Consider the following 16,219-nt stretch of genomic DNA (forward strand, 5'->3'; position numbering starts at 1 on the left):
CCTCACGAGACCGCCATCATCTCAAAGGGCCGCTGCAAAGGGATGTTGCAAAAGAGATTCTGTTGGGAGTCTTAGCAATGGCTTGGTTAGAAATCCTGCTGAGAAATATTGCTGAGAGGTTCTGTCTGAAGGGGCACAGCCTGGTAAAACATCTGATTGGGATGTACAACTGAGGAGGAGAAACAATGTGATCCCCAGAGTTGATAGAAAATGGGAGAGCAAATGTCAGGGTGATAGCAGTGGCATGAATCAAAATACTGAATCAGCCGGATGCTGATATTGTAATTAAACTTTAGGTGATGACTGTTGTGCCAAATCAGTCCAAGGCTGTGCCCAAATGGGAAACTGGAGAATAACCCAAAGGGCCGGATTTTAAAAGCCCTATGCACGTAAATCCAGAGGATTTACGTGAGGGTGTGCCGGTGCATGCTACTGTACTGCACAGACATTTATAAGTGTGCAGTTCCCACCATTGCACCATCCTCCCTTCCTCATCATCTACCCCGTCTATCATATGCCCTTGCCTCTTTCCTAGCATCGGTATCTCTGACTTTCTCCCCTTCCCCAAGATCCAACCATCTGTCTCTTTTTCCCCAGCAGCTACCCTTCCGCTTCTTTTCCACCATACCATACAGACACATACAGACTCCCTCAAGAGTTAGCGTAGGGAACTTTGCCCTCCTTCACTGAAGAGATGCACCAGGGACTATACAGCAGGGAGGAGAAGTCACTGGTGGAAGCGATGTTGCACAGCAGATCCTTGCTGCTGGCAGTGTTAGCATGTGGTTGCGATCCAGACACACACACAGACAGCTGGATGATGGGGAATGGAGGAGCAGCAGAGAGAGGAAAGTTAGTACATGCCATGCACTCATTTCACAGCGGGCCAGATGGCAAGAAATGGAGGAGGAGCAGCAGAGTCGAAGAGCAGATGTTGATGCACATGCCACCATGCGGTTCCTCCCTCCCCCAATGCCTTGCAGAAGGAGGAAGTGAGAGGCACTGAGATCAAATACAAGTAGCAAACTTCACTCCAGTCTATCCCCTTACCTCCCCATGTACCTCAAGGCAGACTGCAGAAGGGAGGACTCAGATGTCTGGCTTCTGGAGCAGGAACTAGAAGGTGGGAAAAAAAGGCCAAGCTTTGCCTCTGCTTCTTTGCTTCTTCCCTTCCAACCCTGTACTTGTGCAGCATAACTGCAGGTGCCAGGTTGAAGGACTCACTCTGGCTCAGCTGATTGGCTGCAAGTAATCAGGAAGTAGAACTAGAAGCTAACCAGACATGGCAGGCTTGTTTAGTGTTAGCTATTAAGCTCTTCTGCCTCTTCCTACAAGCTTTTGTTGCTATTGTCTGTACTAGCAGCCTTGACAAGTAAACAGACTAAAGTAAGCTGTGTACAGGAGGAATTAAAGTTGTATGCAGCAGTACAGACACAGAGCTTAGAGAGAAAATTCATCCCAGTTGATTTAAAAGAATTGCTGTTGAATGTATTGCATCATTACTTTTAGCATGCTCTGTAATTCTGCATATGTGAATATTGCTTCTTCCCAGCCTGTTCTCAGTCTTTGGTGTAATCCAGCAGGAATTTCATGCAGCCACACTAGTGAGGCCAGACAAGGCCATTGACAAACTAGATGCAGTTCTCTGAATTGACATCAATGAAGCAGAAAATCGAAGAAATCTCCAAAAAAGCAAAGAAGGCCTTATGGGGCAACATGGATTGATAGGCACTGACATCCTACCGTGCTTGAATATTGAACCAACAAAGTAGAGCATGGCACAGCTCAGCTGAAAAAGCTATAGCATGGGGCACTCTGCTTCGTCTACTAGTATCTGAGGCAATGCTGATGGAGGCTTTACTTGGGGCTCATTTTGGGCTAAAAATAAAAAGAAAGCTTTTTGTTCAAATAGCTATTATTGATTAATACAAATAGTGTGTAGGTGAGGTGGCTATTTTGGAACACTTTCAGCATCTCCATCTCCATTTAATTGGTTTGAAATTTACAACCCCCAAATTTATAGGCTGATGCAATATAATCACGTAAAAAATGTGCAACGATACTAATAGGAGGAATCACAGAAAACAGGATTTTTTTGTTTTTTTTCGGTGAGTCCTTGAGCACGGCATGCTTTAATTCCAGCTCCCGGGCAGGCATTACATTTGCCACTTTAAAATGGGCCCCACGGCAATTTTTGGCATCTCGGAGTAATAGCCTCAGACATCTACATGGAATTTACTGTGATGAGCGCAATTAGCTATGCGCTCAACTGGACGCACTAATCCCCGTATTGCATTGGGGGTTATTTTAGGGTGTTCAATAACGTGTTACCTGGTGCACTAGCCTGAGCACACTATATTGCATTAGCCTGTAAGTTTTGTGACTGAAGCATAGGAACCCAGATTGATGGGTAGTTAGGTGCACAGGTAAAACCACTAGCATATTAGCAAATCTCTGTTCCCAAGAAAAATTAGCACCTTCTGTTCCAAAATAGAATTATTTTCAGAACCAGCAGGGTCTCGTCTGCTGTTCACTTATTTCAATGCATTGTTTAGTTGTAAAATTCAACACTCTGCAGAGAATCAAAAGATGACCCTATTTAAGTCTGCTTAATTTTTTATGCTAATATGCATTATTTATAAAGGATTCACTTTGAAGAATTTCAATTTGCAGCCTGAGTAGTTCAATTTCCAGATATGGTGTGGTTTCTGCTACAGTTTAATTACAGCTAGGATGTGTCACAGAACCAATGAAGCATTAGGCTAGCAAAACACAACACATAGTTTGTGGAAACATTTAAGGTTATTTTCCCTAAAATAGATGAAAGACATAAATAATTGCACAACATTCAAATCAACTGGAAAGCTGAAAAGAATGGTATGAGAAATATGATTAATTGCAGGACTTGTCTGACTGATCTTCCTTATAACCTGGCTGCTTCAAAAACACAGTTTGGAAATGTCTGGAAAGTGTACATCTACTAGATGACATTTACACTAATGAAACCTCTCACAAAGGCATGTCATGCACCACACTGAAGATTATTCATTTTGACCCATAACCCCCTCCCACCCCGAGATCTCTCTCTAAAGTGACTTTAGAGTATTTAATTGGCAATTAAATGGGGTGACTGACTCTTTTTCGTCTAGACTTACATTAGCCAAAAAGGAACATTCAGAGTCACATCTTTTTCCTGCTCTACTAATTGTTAGTTGTTCTACAGGTAGGTACACAGGCGCTATTAATATTGTTGCAGGAATTTGCAAAACTTATGATAAATGAAATGTAGATTTTAATGCATCATCAATTTTCAAGGGTCTGTAATTTGGAAATATGTATATTTTGGCACAATGAACATATTTTTTATGTTCTAATAGTTTTCTTACTGCATGTCATTTCATATTTTATTTATTTATTTATTTATTTTATTTATTTAACACTTTTTTTATACCGGCATTCGTAGGACACATCATGTCGGTTTACAAGTAACTGAGAAAGGAAATTACAATGAATGGGGGAGGGGGGTTAACTGGATGATATACAAAGGTACAGGAGAAGAGAGTCAGCAAGCAGAGTTACAACTTTTTTGCATTCATGTTGGGATTAGATATGCAAATGAACTTATAAACAATGTTAAGGGGGCATGTGCACTTAAGAACTTAGCATATGAAACCTATTTACAGTACAACGGAGGCAAGTGCACGTATGTACAGTTAAATGCTGGTGCAGGGGGGAGTAGGGAGGGAAGAGGGGAAAAGGAGCGGAGGGGGTGGAGGGAACAAGGGTACATTAGAGCAAGGGTACTTTCAGGGAGAGATTGCTGGGGGGTGAAAGGGCGGGGTAGGGGGAGGCTTAGGGGCGCTAGGGGAGGGAGCAGGGGGGGGTACAGTGATGGTAAAAAGGGAGGGAGCGGGGGGGGGGTTCTGGGATGGTATAGGGGAGGTCAGGGAGAAGGAATATAGGCTGAGCTGGAGCTGAGGTGGTTCAAGGAGGACAATGACTAGGATTGAGAGGAATTGGGGTATGCCTGTTTAAAGAGCCATGTCTTGATTCCTTTTTTGAAATGGCTCAGGGACGGTTCTAAGCGGAGTTTGACGGGAAGGGAATTCCAGAGGGTGGGGCCCGCAATGGAGAAGGCTCTATCCCTAGTAGTGGTAAGGTGCCCAATTTTAAGTGAGGGGGGTTTGGAGGGTGCCAGCAAGGGAGTTTCTTTTTCTAGTGGGGCGATTAGCTTGACGGAATTGTGGCATATCTTCAAGCCAGGGTGAATTGTTATTGTATAATGTGATATGGAGTATGGTAAGTGTTTTGTATTGGGAACGGAAGGTGATGGGGAGCCAATGGAGATCTTGGAGTATGGGAGTGATATGGTCAGTTTTTCTGGTGTTTGTTAAGATTCTTGCCATAGCATTTGAAGGATTTGAAGGGGTTTAATGGTAGAGGCAGGGAGGGAGGCCTAAGAGAAGGGAGTTGCAATAGTCGAGTTTAGACAGTATGGTGGTTTGCATAACAGTGCGGAAGTCGTGGGCGTGGAGGAGGGGCTTCAGTTTTTTGAGGATTTGAAGTTTGTAGAAGCCCCCTTTTAGAAGTGATTTAATGTGGGATTTGAAGCTTAGTTGATTGTCTAGGGAGACTCCTAAATCTCTGACATTGGGCGGTAGTGTGTGAGCTTGTGAAGCGTTATGAATCATTTGGTGGATTGAGTTGATTGGTTGATTTGCTAGGATGAGGATTTCAGTTTTAGAGGCGTTGAGTGCTAGGTGGAGATTGGAGAGGAGAGAATTGATGGATGTCAGACATATAGTTATGTGCCAAAATGTCCTTTTTTCACTTTATTTTTATTTAGATTATCACAATAAATTACAAGAAATACCATCTTGTTAAGTAAAGTGCAACAATTAAGTGAACACATCATATAAATCTCAATAATAAGTAATCACCAGTGCACAAAAGTCCACCATTGTAGGGGAATAACAGACCATATTCTAAAAAAAAACATGTATCAAGAATATAAACAACATACTCCAAACAATAGCCAATTTTCATAAAGAAAGACAGTGCCCTGTTATCAGTTCAAACTGAGGCTGATTTATCACTAAGAAAAAAGGAAAGTTGATTGGGTTAAAAAAAAAACACAATTAATGTTATGATGCATAATTAAGCACTAAGCGGGTCATTCATCAAATTACAATAGGACCTTATCGCGTGCGTTACCACGTTAACAGACACAATAATTCCCGCATCACAAATCGAATATTTAAATTTAAAATTTAAATAAAAAAGGGAGGAGGCAACAACACACCACCGCAATGCAGCCGCCTGCCCCCTTTTTTTTCTCATGAGCGATCATTCCGCTATATTTATAGTGGAATGATGAATCTAGACCTTGGATACTTAAAAAATGCCCCAGTCTGAAGAGCCCTAGACCTTAAAAGTAAAAATTGCTTCCTTCTTTTCTGCATTTCTCTTGCCATATCTGGAAAAATGCTTTTCTTGTAGTTATAGAAAAGTATACTACAAAATCTGAAAAATAATTTCATAAGCTATCCCTCCTGTTGTGTTCCACGGCCGTGACCGTGTCCCCCTACCTGACTTGGACCGGCGGGCCTCCGCAGCAGCGTCGGGGGGGTCGCGGGAGGCTGAGGTCGGGGGTCGGGGGTCCCCGCACACCGGCACTAGTGTCCGCGATGGTTGCCGGGCCTGGGAGCCATCCCTGCTCCCTCCTCGTGGCATCAGGTGGCTTCCCCTGTGGGCCGAGAATCCAAGATGGCCGCTGCCATCTTTAGGTGTGAGGCCATGCCCCCTCATTAGAATTAAAGGGACCTGATCCCTTTAACCACCTGCAGCTGTTCCCAATGAGCCAGAGCAGAGGAAGTATAAAAGGATGCTTCCTCTGCTCATTCCTTGACTTGGCAATTTTTGGGTTAGTCAAGTCTACTTGCTTCGGTGAGACTTCTTGTGTTTCAGACCCTTGCTTCTGGTTTCCTGGTGTGTGACTTCGGACTGGCAAGCGGTGATTCCTGGTGTGTGACTTCGGACTGGCACGGGGTGATCCCTTGTTATGTGACCTCGGACTGGTAAACGATGACCCTCTGGCACTTGACCTCGGACTTCCTCTGGACCATTGTCTCCAAGGGCCCACCTAAGTCCCAGCAGCCTGGGTCCCTACGGGCTCCTCCTGGGGGGACCGCGGGCTTCCAGGGGTGAAGCTCCAGTTAGCCCTTGCACCGATCTCTCATCTCCATACTTCCAACAGACCGATTAGAGAAAACTACAAAGGAGCACTACAACCCCCCACAACCAAAGCCACGCGCCTCATTTCGACCAAAGACCGAGCGTTCTCAATAGCAGGACCAGCCATCTGGAACAACCTCCCAGCAGATCTCAGGCTGGAACCCTGCCTACTAACATTTAAGAAAAAACTCAAGACCTGGTTGTTCCGCCAAGCACTGTGGATCCATAAAGTCAAGAGACCGCCAATGTAGAGTGGGTGGCTCACCAGAAAGATGGCTACTGCCCGGAGACAATACCCTTATTAAATAAACATACAGATGCTTACTGTGACTCCAACATCGCTCTAAGCTTCAACGGCAAGAGGAAATGTGGAAAAAAGGATTTGCTATCACAAAGAGGGGAGTAGCTGGCTTGTTACGGCGGTTACTACCCCAAACCAAATAAGCCTAATACTTCACTTCCAAGCATATACAGCATAGTTCTCTGCTTCAACGGCAGGGGAGAAGAAAAGAGGGTTCGCACTCACAAAGCGGGGAGTAGCTGGCTTATTACGGCGGTTACTACCCCAAACCAAATGTGCCTGATACTTCGCTTTCGATGCATATCCAGCATGGCTCTCTGCTTCATGGCATGGGAGAGGCTGATACATCAAGCATTTCCAGCATAGCTCTCTGCTTCAACAGCAGGGGAATAAAAAAAGCTGAGGCTTCACGCATATCCAGAATAGCTTCAACTGCAGGGGAGAAGAAAAAAAAAAAAAAAAAGGATTCGCACTCACAAAGCAGGGAGTAGCTGGCTTGTTACGGCGGTTACTACCCTAAACCAAAAGGGCCTGATACTTCACTTTCAATGCATAACCAGCATGGCTCTCCGCTTCAACGGCAGGAGAGAAGAAAAACAACCAATAGGGGCTGTATGACATAGTCTGGGTAAAGGGAATAAAACATGGGTGTAGCTTGCTTATTGCAGCAGTTACTACCCCTACTACCCCTAACTAATCAAGCTAGGTATTTCACTTGGATGCAGCTCCATCACTGCTCTCTACATTAATGGTGGGGGTGGAAGGGAAATAGAACCAAGAGTTAAGAGAAAATGATAAGTATGAGAGAAAAAAATGTGTGAAGCTTGCTGGGCAGACTGGATGGGCCGTTTGGTCTTCTTCTGCCGTCATTTCTATGTTTCTATGTTTCTATAAGCCTTCCCGGACCCTTCAGACACACATTAGACGACAAACCGGCTCATGAGCAACGGAACTTCGATCCCCCTCTAAATACTACACAAGCATCAGCACTTTCATAATAGCTCAACTAGCACTAGCACGGACTTTTAGGTCTTAGTTTCTTAATTTACTACCCTTTTAAGCCTTTCTTTCCAGCTGTTTAAGCTTCCAAGTTTTGCAGTCCTTGTTAAATGTAACTTTGTTTCTCCTGATTATAATAAGTTGTTTATGTTTACTGTTTTTATGTCCCTGTTCGATGTAAACCGATCTGATAAGGTATTTAACCTTGAAGGTCGGTATAGAAAAATGCTAAATAAATAAATAAATAAAATAATAAATCTCCTTGTCCTCTCAAAGGTCCACCTAAGTCCCAGCGGTCCCAGTCCCTATGGGCTCCTCCTGGGGAGACCACGGGCTTCCAGTGGCGAAGACACAGTTCTTCTCCTTGACGTCATGACTCTCTGTCTGCTTCCATAGACGCCTCAGTCTCCAGTGCTGAGGGACAGCTGGTTGCATCTTCTGCTTTGCCTCACCACCCCATGGGAGAACCTACGGATCCACCTCCTCAGGTATGCCATCCTCCTGTCGGTCCAAGGGTTCACAAACCTGAGCATAACACCTCCAGATCTCAGACAGGAACCCTGCCTGTTGACTTTCAGGAAAAAACTCAAGACCTAGCTGTTTCAACAAGCCTTCCCCTAACCCAGGCCCATTTCAGCTATTCCACAGTTCATATACTAGTGCCCTTCGAGTTGATTTGATTTGTATCAAGAAAGTCGGTATATAAAAGCCTTAAATAAATAAATAAATAAATAGTGCCACCTAATCAGTGCACGCCATTTCTGACCCTGTATATTATTTGTTATAGTTACCAAGTTTATCTTCTGCTTCTGGCTTCTTCATCTCCCTAGTTTCCTTGCCCCTGTTTTATTGTAACTTTGCCTCTTCTTCTATGTTAATGTTATAACCCCTTGTTCCATGTAAACTGATATGATATGATCTGTATCATGAATGTCGGTATAAAAAAGAACTAAATAAATAAATAAGCCAGTCTCTTATCATGGTCCAAAACCAAATTTACTATCAATGATTTGGAAAGAAATACGACGAGTGAGATAATCAAATACGACGAGTGTGATAATCAAATTTGCAGATGACACAAAATTGTTCAGAGTAGTTAAATCACAAGTAGATTGTGATAAATTGCAGGAAGACTTTGTGAGATTGGAAAATTGGGCATCCAAATTGCAGATGAAATTTAATGTGGATAAGTGCAAGGTGATGCATATAGGGAAAAATAACCCATGCTATAATTACACAATATTGGGTTCCATATTAGGTGCTACAACCCAAGAAAGAGATCTAGGAGTCATTGAAATTGTTGGTTCAGTGTGCTGCGGCAGTCAAAAAAGCAAACAGAATGTAGGGAATTATTAGAAAGGGAATGGTGAATAAAACAGAAAATGTCATAATGCCTCTGTATCGCTCCATGGTGAGACCGCACCTTGAATACTGTGTACAATTCTGGTCGCCGCATCTCAAAAAAGATATAATTGCGATGGAGAAGGTACAGAGAAGGGCTACCAAAATGATAAGGGGAATGGAACAGCTCCTCTATGAGGAAAGACTAAAGAGGTTAGGACTTTTCAGCTTGGAGAAGAGACAGCTGAGGGGGGATATGATAGAGATGTTTAAAATTATGAGAGGTCTAGAATGGGTAGATGTGAATCGGTTATTTACTCTTTTGGATAGTAGAAAGACTAGGGGGCACTCTATGAAGTTAGCATGGGGCACATTTAAAACTAATCGGAGAAAGTTCTTTTTTACTCAATGCACAATTAAACTCTGGAATTTGTTGCCAGAGGATGTGGTTAGTGCAGTTAGTATAGCTGTGTTTAAAAAAGGATTGGATAAGTTCTTGGAGGAGAAGTCCATTATCTGCTATTAAGTTCACTTAGGGGCGGATTTTCAAACACTATGCGTGCGGGTACTTTTGTTCACGCCACCGGCGCGAACAAAAGTACACCAGATTTTATAAGGTACGCGCGTAGCCGCGTGTATCTTATATAATCCGGGGTCGGCGCGCGCAAGGGGGTGCACATTTGTGCAACCTGTGCGCGCCGAGCCCAGCGCGGCCTGCCTGTTCCCTCCAAGGCTGCTCCGATTTCGGAGCGGCCTCGGAGGGAACTTTTCTTCGCCCTCCCCCCACCTTCCCCTCCCTTCCCCTACCTACCCCACCCCCCTGGCCCTATCTAAACCCCCCCTTAACTTTGCGCTCGCCACCGGCAGCCCCGCTCCATCCTCCGGTCCCGGGGGCGTGGTCCGGAGGCCTCGACCACACCCCTGGGGCGGCGCCATGCCCCCGGGCCCGCCCCCGGAATGCCGTGGCCCGCCCCCGAAACACTGCGTTGTTTCGGGAACACCCCCGGACATGCCCCCTCCCTCCTCGTTTCGAAAGCCCCGGGACTTACGCGTGTCCCGGAGCTTTACGCGCGCCGGCGGCCTATGCAAAATAGGCGCGCTGGCGCGCAAGGGCCCTGCACGTGTAAATCCTGCCGGATTTACGTGCGCAGGGATTTTAAAATCCGCCCCTTAGAGAATAGCCACTGCCATTAGCAATGGTAACATGGAATAGACTTAGTTTTTGGGCACTTGCCAGGTTCTTAAGGCCTGGATTGGCCACTGTTGGAAACAGGATGCTGGACTTGATGGACCCTTGGTCTGACCCAGTATGGCATGTTCTTATGTTCTTAATGTAGCCAATTTTAACTTTGCCTGGCCAAAATATTCTAAATATTAGTCAAATTTAAAATATTGCTGCACATCACAATCAGATTCTTCTTAGGAGTTGGCAAATAGAAGACTCTAGAAACAGAAGGCAATGAGGCCTCTGGCACTTTAAGAATATCAATATCTCTTTTGGAGAAATCAAATCTGACTTAGGAAAATTAATTATATGCAAATTTCTGTGCCTGGAGACATTTTCTAAATATTCAAGCTTTCAATGAACATATGCATTATCTTTAAGTAAATTACCTTCTATTGTTTGAATCTGATCTACCTTCTTATCTGTCGCTTGCAGATTTATTTTTAATTCCTCCATACCTTTTCCTTGATTCAAGTCTTCTATTCAACTCTGTAAAATATCCAGAGATCTTAGATATTTGCAATGACAAGGATTGCTATTCAGATCGTGTCCAATGAAAACCCTTGAGGTTTAGACATAGCAAAACATAGCCGGCTCTTCTCATTTCCAGTCTCTCTTGAGAAAAGCAACCATCGAAGCATCCATTACTCTTTTCACACTTCTAAGGCTTCTCAACAGCTCCAGCGACTCCGCGCTACCAGAAGGAGCAGTACACACACAGGGGCGGATTTTCAGAGCCCTGCTCGCGTAAATCCGCCCAAAACCGGGCGGATTTACGCGAGCAGGGCCCTGCGCGCCGGGAAGCCTATTTTACATAGGCCTCCCGGCGCGCGCAGAGCCCCGGGACTCGCGTACGTCCCGGGGTTCTCGGAGGGGGGCGTGTCGGGGGCGGGGCCGGAGCGCGCGGCGTTGCGGGGGGCGTGTCGGCAGCGTTTTGGGGGCGGGTACGGGCGTGGCTACGGCCCGGGGGCGTGGCCGCGCCCTCCGTACCCGCCCCCAGGTCGCGGCCCGGCGCGCAGCAGGCCTGCTGGCGCGCGGGGATTTACGTCTCCCTCCGGGAGGCGTAAATCCCCCGACAAAGGTAAGGGGGGGGGTGTAGACAGGGCCGGGTGGGTGGGTTAGGTAGGGGAAGGGAGGGTAAGGTGAGGGGAGGGCAAAGGAAAGTTCCCTCCGAGGCCGCTCCGATTTCGGAGCGGCCTTGGAGGGAACGGGGGGAGGCAGCGCGGCTCGGCGCGCGCAGGCTATACAAAATCGATAGCCTTGCGCGCGCCGATCCAGGATTTTAGTGGATACGCGCGGCTCCGCGCGTATCTACTAAAATCCAGCGTACTTTTGCTTGAGTCTGATGCGCAAGCAAAAGTAGGCTGATCGCGCTTCTTTTAAAATCTACCCCACAGTGCCATTGCACTGAGGTCCATCAGCATCTTCCTAACCTCTGGACTCAAGGAGATGTCTTTAGCCAAGGAGAGGAGCAGCAAACCTTCCCCCTACGCTCTCTTCAAGCGGCTCTTCCACAGAGGCCAAGGGCTGATCTCCCCTACAACAAACGAACTAATTGATAGGCCCTGGAGTAGAAGCCATCGTCTGTTCTGAAAGAAAGGAATGTGTTTTGCTCTTCATCTTTAACCATTGCTGCAAGCAAGAGGTAATATAAAGGAAATCAATTGCATCGCGCAGGAGAGTTTGGAAATGTCTGCCACCTTGCTGCTCTCCTCTTTATCTAAAAAATGTCCTTTGTTGGCAAAATAATTGCAGTTTTTTATGTTTACTTAGTACTCTATAAGAGCAAAACTATCATCATATATATATATCTGTCACAACAGAAGAAAAAATTGCACTCAATTTATTTATCAGTTCAGTTTCATTTCAAAGTCTGTTTTGCTTATGTTAGCCTGAAAACTGCAAATGTATTTTGTAAACCACTATCATGATAATGTATGGAATGGCGGTTAATCAAATTAAATAATAAATAATGATTCAAGGATTACATTTTTGAAAGTATGTGGTTATGTCTTTTATGCTAAATGCACAAAAAGTGGAGTGAATTTTCAAAGATTGCTCTGCAGCTTCATTTTGAAAATGCCTTCACCTATATGCACAAGATTTTAGATTTCCTAAAGGCAAATACAAAACATTTTCAAGGTGTTGTTTGTTATGTGTCTACTTAGATTAATTTATGTATACATTCTCTTTAATTAGTATATTTTATGCTTCTCTAAAAACATTTCTGAACAGTTTCAGTAAAACATTTTTTCAAGGGTATTACAGAAGTCACGGGAAAATTTGCTTGGAAAATATCTTTCGTCTGAATCTACTGAACTGGCCCCAATATAAGATGGCTTCATTATTTGAAAAAAGGCAGCAAAATTCTGATTGGACCTGAATATACCTTCAGCTACCAATAAATTAGCATGAGCAAAATCTAAAATAAGTACATAAATAAAAATATGGTACATAAGATATGCCATACTGGGTCAGACCAAAGGTCCATCAAGCCCAGTATTTGTTTCCAACAGTGGCCAATTCAGGTCACAAGTACCTGGCAGGATCCCAAAATGTTGATGTATTCCATGCTGTTTATCTCAGGGATAAGGAGGGAACTTTCTTTCCGGTACCCCTCACTTTCCCTTTCCTTCCCCTAACTAACCCACCCTCCCGGCCCTAACTAATTCCCCCCCCCCCCCACCTTCATTTCAAAAGTTATGCCTGCCCAAGGCAGGCGTAACTTGCGCACGCCGGGCCGGCTGCCGGCGTGCCATGTTCCGGTCGGGGGGCTGGTCCGGAGGCCATGGCTCTGCCCCCAAAATGCCCCTGATGACGCACCAGCTATGACACCCCCCCTCTGGAAAGCCCCGGGACTTACGCGCATCCCTGGGCTTGTGCGCACCACCGAGCCTATGCAAGATAGGCTCGGCGCGCGCAGTGGGGCAGCTTTTCGGGGGTTACACGCGTATCTTACATGTGTAACCCTTTGAAAATCTGCCCCATAGTATCACCCCTCCACCAATTTTTTTCCAGCCTATCATTGTGATATAATTTCTACATTGGTTACCTCCTTCCACCATTTCTCTGAGATGCCAATTATATGTACCTCTTCATCCAATGCTATATACCGTATTTGCCGGCGTATAGGACACACTTTTTTCCCCTCAAAATAGGGGAAAAATATGGAGTGCATCCTATGCGCCGGTAATCAAAATTAACAGCGCCCGGTGGGTGGGGAAGCGACGCGGTGGTGTCGGGGAGTGAGGGTGCACTGCCCGATTGGCCGGTGCTGGGCAAGCCCCCTTTGCACTGGCCAATCGGGCGGCACGTCCTCGCTCCCCGACGCCACCGCGTCACTTCCCCCCCCCCACCGGACGCTGTTAGTATAATAAAAATTACTAACATCGTCCGGGGGGGGGGGGGGGAAGTGACACGTGGCTTTGGGGAGCGAGGGTGCACCACCCAATTGGCCGGTGCTGGGCAAAAGGTCTTGCCGAAGCGCGGCAAGCCCCTTTTGCCCAGCACTGGAGAATGATGCACAAGGCATGGAATTTCGATTGTCTACACATTTTTAAGGAAAAAGTTGTTTTCTAACTTGGCCGGTGCATGAGGCAGGGAATCAAGCCCGGTGCTGGACAAAAGGGGCTTGCTGCGGCCAAGTTAGAAATGTATTTTTTCCTTAAAAATGTATAGACAAAAGGGGGTGCGTCTTATACGCCACCGTGTCCTATATACCAGCAAATACAGTACTCTAACTCTCCCATCTTATTTTTTATTTGTATTAAAAGTTTTTTATTTGTATTAAGTTTCTTATCTGTTGACAGAGGTAATTTGGAATCTTGCTGCTCTGTCTGCTTTTTACTTAAAGTTATCTGGGCTATTTTAGCATTCATTGCAAATTCTCTATTGGGGTGCCCTAACTTCCCTGTTTTGTTAGTATCCTTCAAAGATACATTATTCCAGACTATGTGCTTTTGGGTGACTGTTGGCTTTCTCCCAATATCTATCTATCTATCTATCTATCTATCTATCTATTTATTTAGACATTTTATATACCATCATTCCATGTATAGATCATAATGGTTTACAAAGTGACATTCATAGTTGTAACTCAACATACAAACAATGATTTGTTACAGAGCTGGTATTCATAGACAGGCATTAATATTTATCAAGTGGCATTTTCTAGTACATATTAAGAACAGATCTAGTATTTAAGGCAAAGAGTATTGAAAATAATGTGAAATGATAATTTTCATATCTTAGTCAGTGGGTTGTTTTGAGAATCTTACATTCTCTCGTTTGATTTATTCTTCATGATTCAATTATTATCTTTTGTCCTTCTTGTCTTTGTGCTTCTGTATATTCTGACGTTTTTAAGTAAATTTATATCCTTTTTTTGAATAGCCATGATTTTAGCTCTCTGATAAAATACATAACATCTCAGGCAGCGAATTCTAGAGTTTTGGACCTGGTATGGAAAACTTATAATTTCTGATTTGTGTCAGATGTTTTCTTTGTATTGTGGGAATAGTTAATAATCCTTTATTCATTGTAAAACAAGACTTTGTCTATGTTATTTTTTTGCTGGTTGTAATATAAACCGAAGTGATAATTAATCTTGTTAATTGAACCTCGGTATATAAAAGTTATAAATAAATAAATAAGATCTTAGTGTTTGCTGTGGATTATATGGTTATATTGTTACGCCTAACTAGCCGGTGTTATTGCAATGAATGATGTTGTATATAATCATTAATGTTTTATAGTAGACAAGCCGTTAAGCCCGTTAAAACGGGCTACATCCCTCTGTCTCTCACCTCCCCCTCATTCTCTCTCCCCTCACTCTTCACCACCCCCTACCTCCCTCCCTCTCACCCACTCCTCCCTCTCCTCTCACTCATCCCTCCTCCCACTCAGTCTCCCTCACTCCCCCCTCTCTCCCTCCCTCTCACTCACACTCAGTCCCACTCACTCTCCCTCAGTCCCAGTCCCACTCCCTCCCCCTCCCCTCAGTCTCACTCACTCCCTCCCCCTCTCTCCCTCCCTCTCACTCACACTCAGTCCCACTCACTCTCCCTCAGTCCCACTCCCTCCCCCTCCCCCTCAGTCCCAGTCCCTCCCCCTCAGTCCCAGTCCCTCTCCCTCAGTCCCACTCCCTCCCTCCCTCTCTCTCCCCCCCTCTCTCTCTCTCCCCCCCTCTCTCTCAGTCCCACTCCCTCCCTCTCAGTCCCACTCCCTCCCTCCCTCTCCCACCCCCTCCCTCCCTCCCTCTCTCTCTCCCCCTCACTCAGTCCCCCCTCTCACTCAGTCCCACTCCCTCCTCTCCCTCCCTCCCTCTCCCCCCTCTCCCTCCCTCTCTCTCTCCCCTCACCCTCCCTCTCTCTCCCCCCCTCACTCAGTCCCCCCTCTCACTCAGTCCCACTCCCTCCCTCCCTCTCACTCAGTCCCACTCCCTCCCTCTCCTCCCCTCTCACTCAGTCCCTCCCTCTCTGTCAGTCCCTCCCTCTCTCTCTCCTCCCTCGCTGCCGCCGCCGCCGCTGCCACCCGACGCCGCCGCCACTGCCACCCGCCGCCGCCGCTGCCATCCGCCGCCGCCGCTGCCACCCACCGCTGCCATCCGACGCCGCCGTCGCTGCCACCCGCCGCCGCCGCTGCCACCCGCCGCCGCCGCTACCACCGGACGCCACCGCCGCTACCACCGGACGCCGCCGCCGCTGCCTCCCGACGCCGCCATTTTTTTTCTGGCTCAGACCGACGTGCTCGCCCGCACATGCGCGGTAGAGCTGGTCTCTACTGCGCATTTGCGGCACGTCGGTCATCCTTCGTTTATTAGGTAGGATTCTGGATTGTACTGGTAACCAATGCAGTGGCATCAGTGAGGGTGTAATGTGATCATATTTCCTAGATCCTATTAAAAGCCTTGCTGCAACATTTTGTAATAGTTGTAGTGGTTTTAAGTGATATGCGGGAAGACCTATTAGTAAGGAGTTACAGTAGTTTAGGTCTGAGAAGATTAAAGTTTGCAGTATGGTACGGAAGTCCTCAAATATTAATAATGGGGCAGATTTTCAAAGGCTATACGAGTAACATATGGGCGTAACCCGAGAAAATCTGCCCCTGCGCATGCAGAG

Source organism: Rhinatrema bivittatum, chromosome 6, assembly GCF_901001135.1.
Source record: "Rhinatrema bivittatum chromosome 6, aRhiBiv1.1, whole genome shotgun sequence".
Classification (NCBI taxonomy): domain Eukaryota; kingdom Metazoa; phylum Chordata; class Amphibia; order Gymnophiona; family Rhinatrematidae; genus Rhinatrema; species Rhinatrema bivittatum.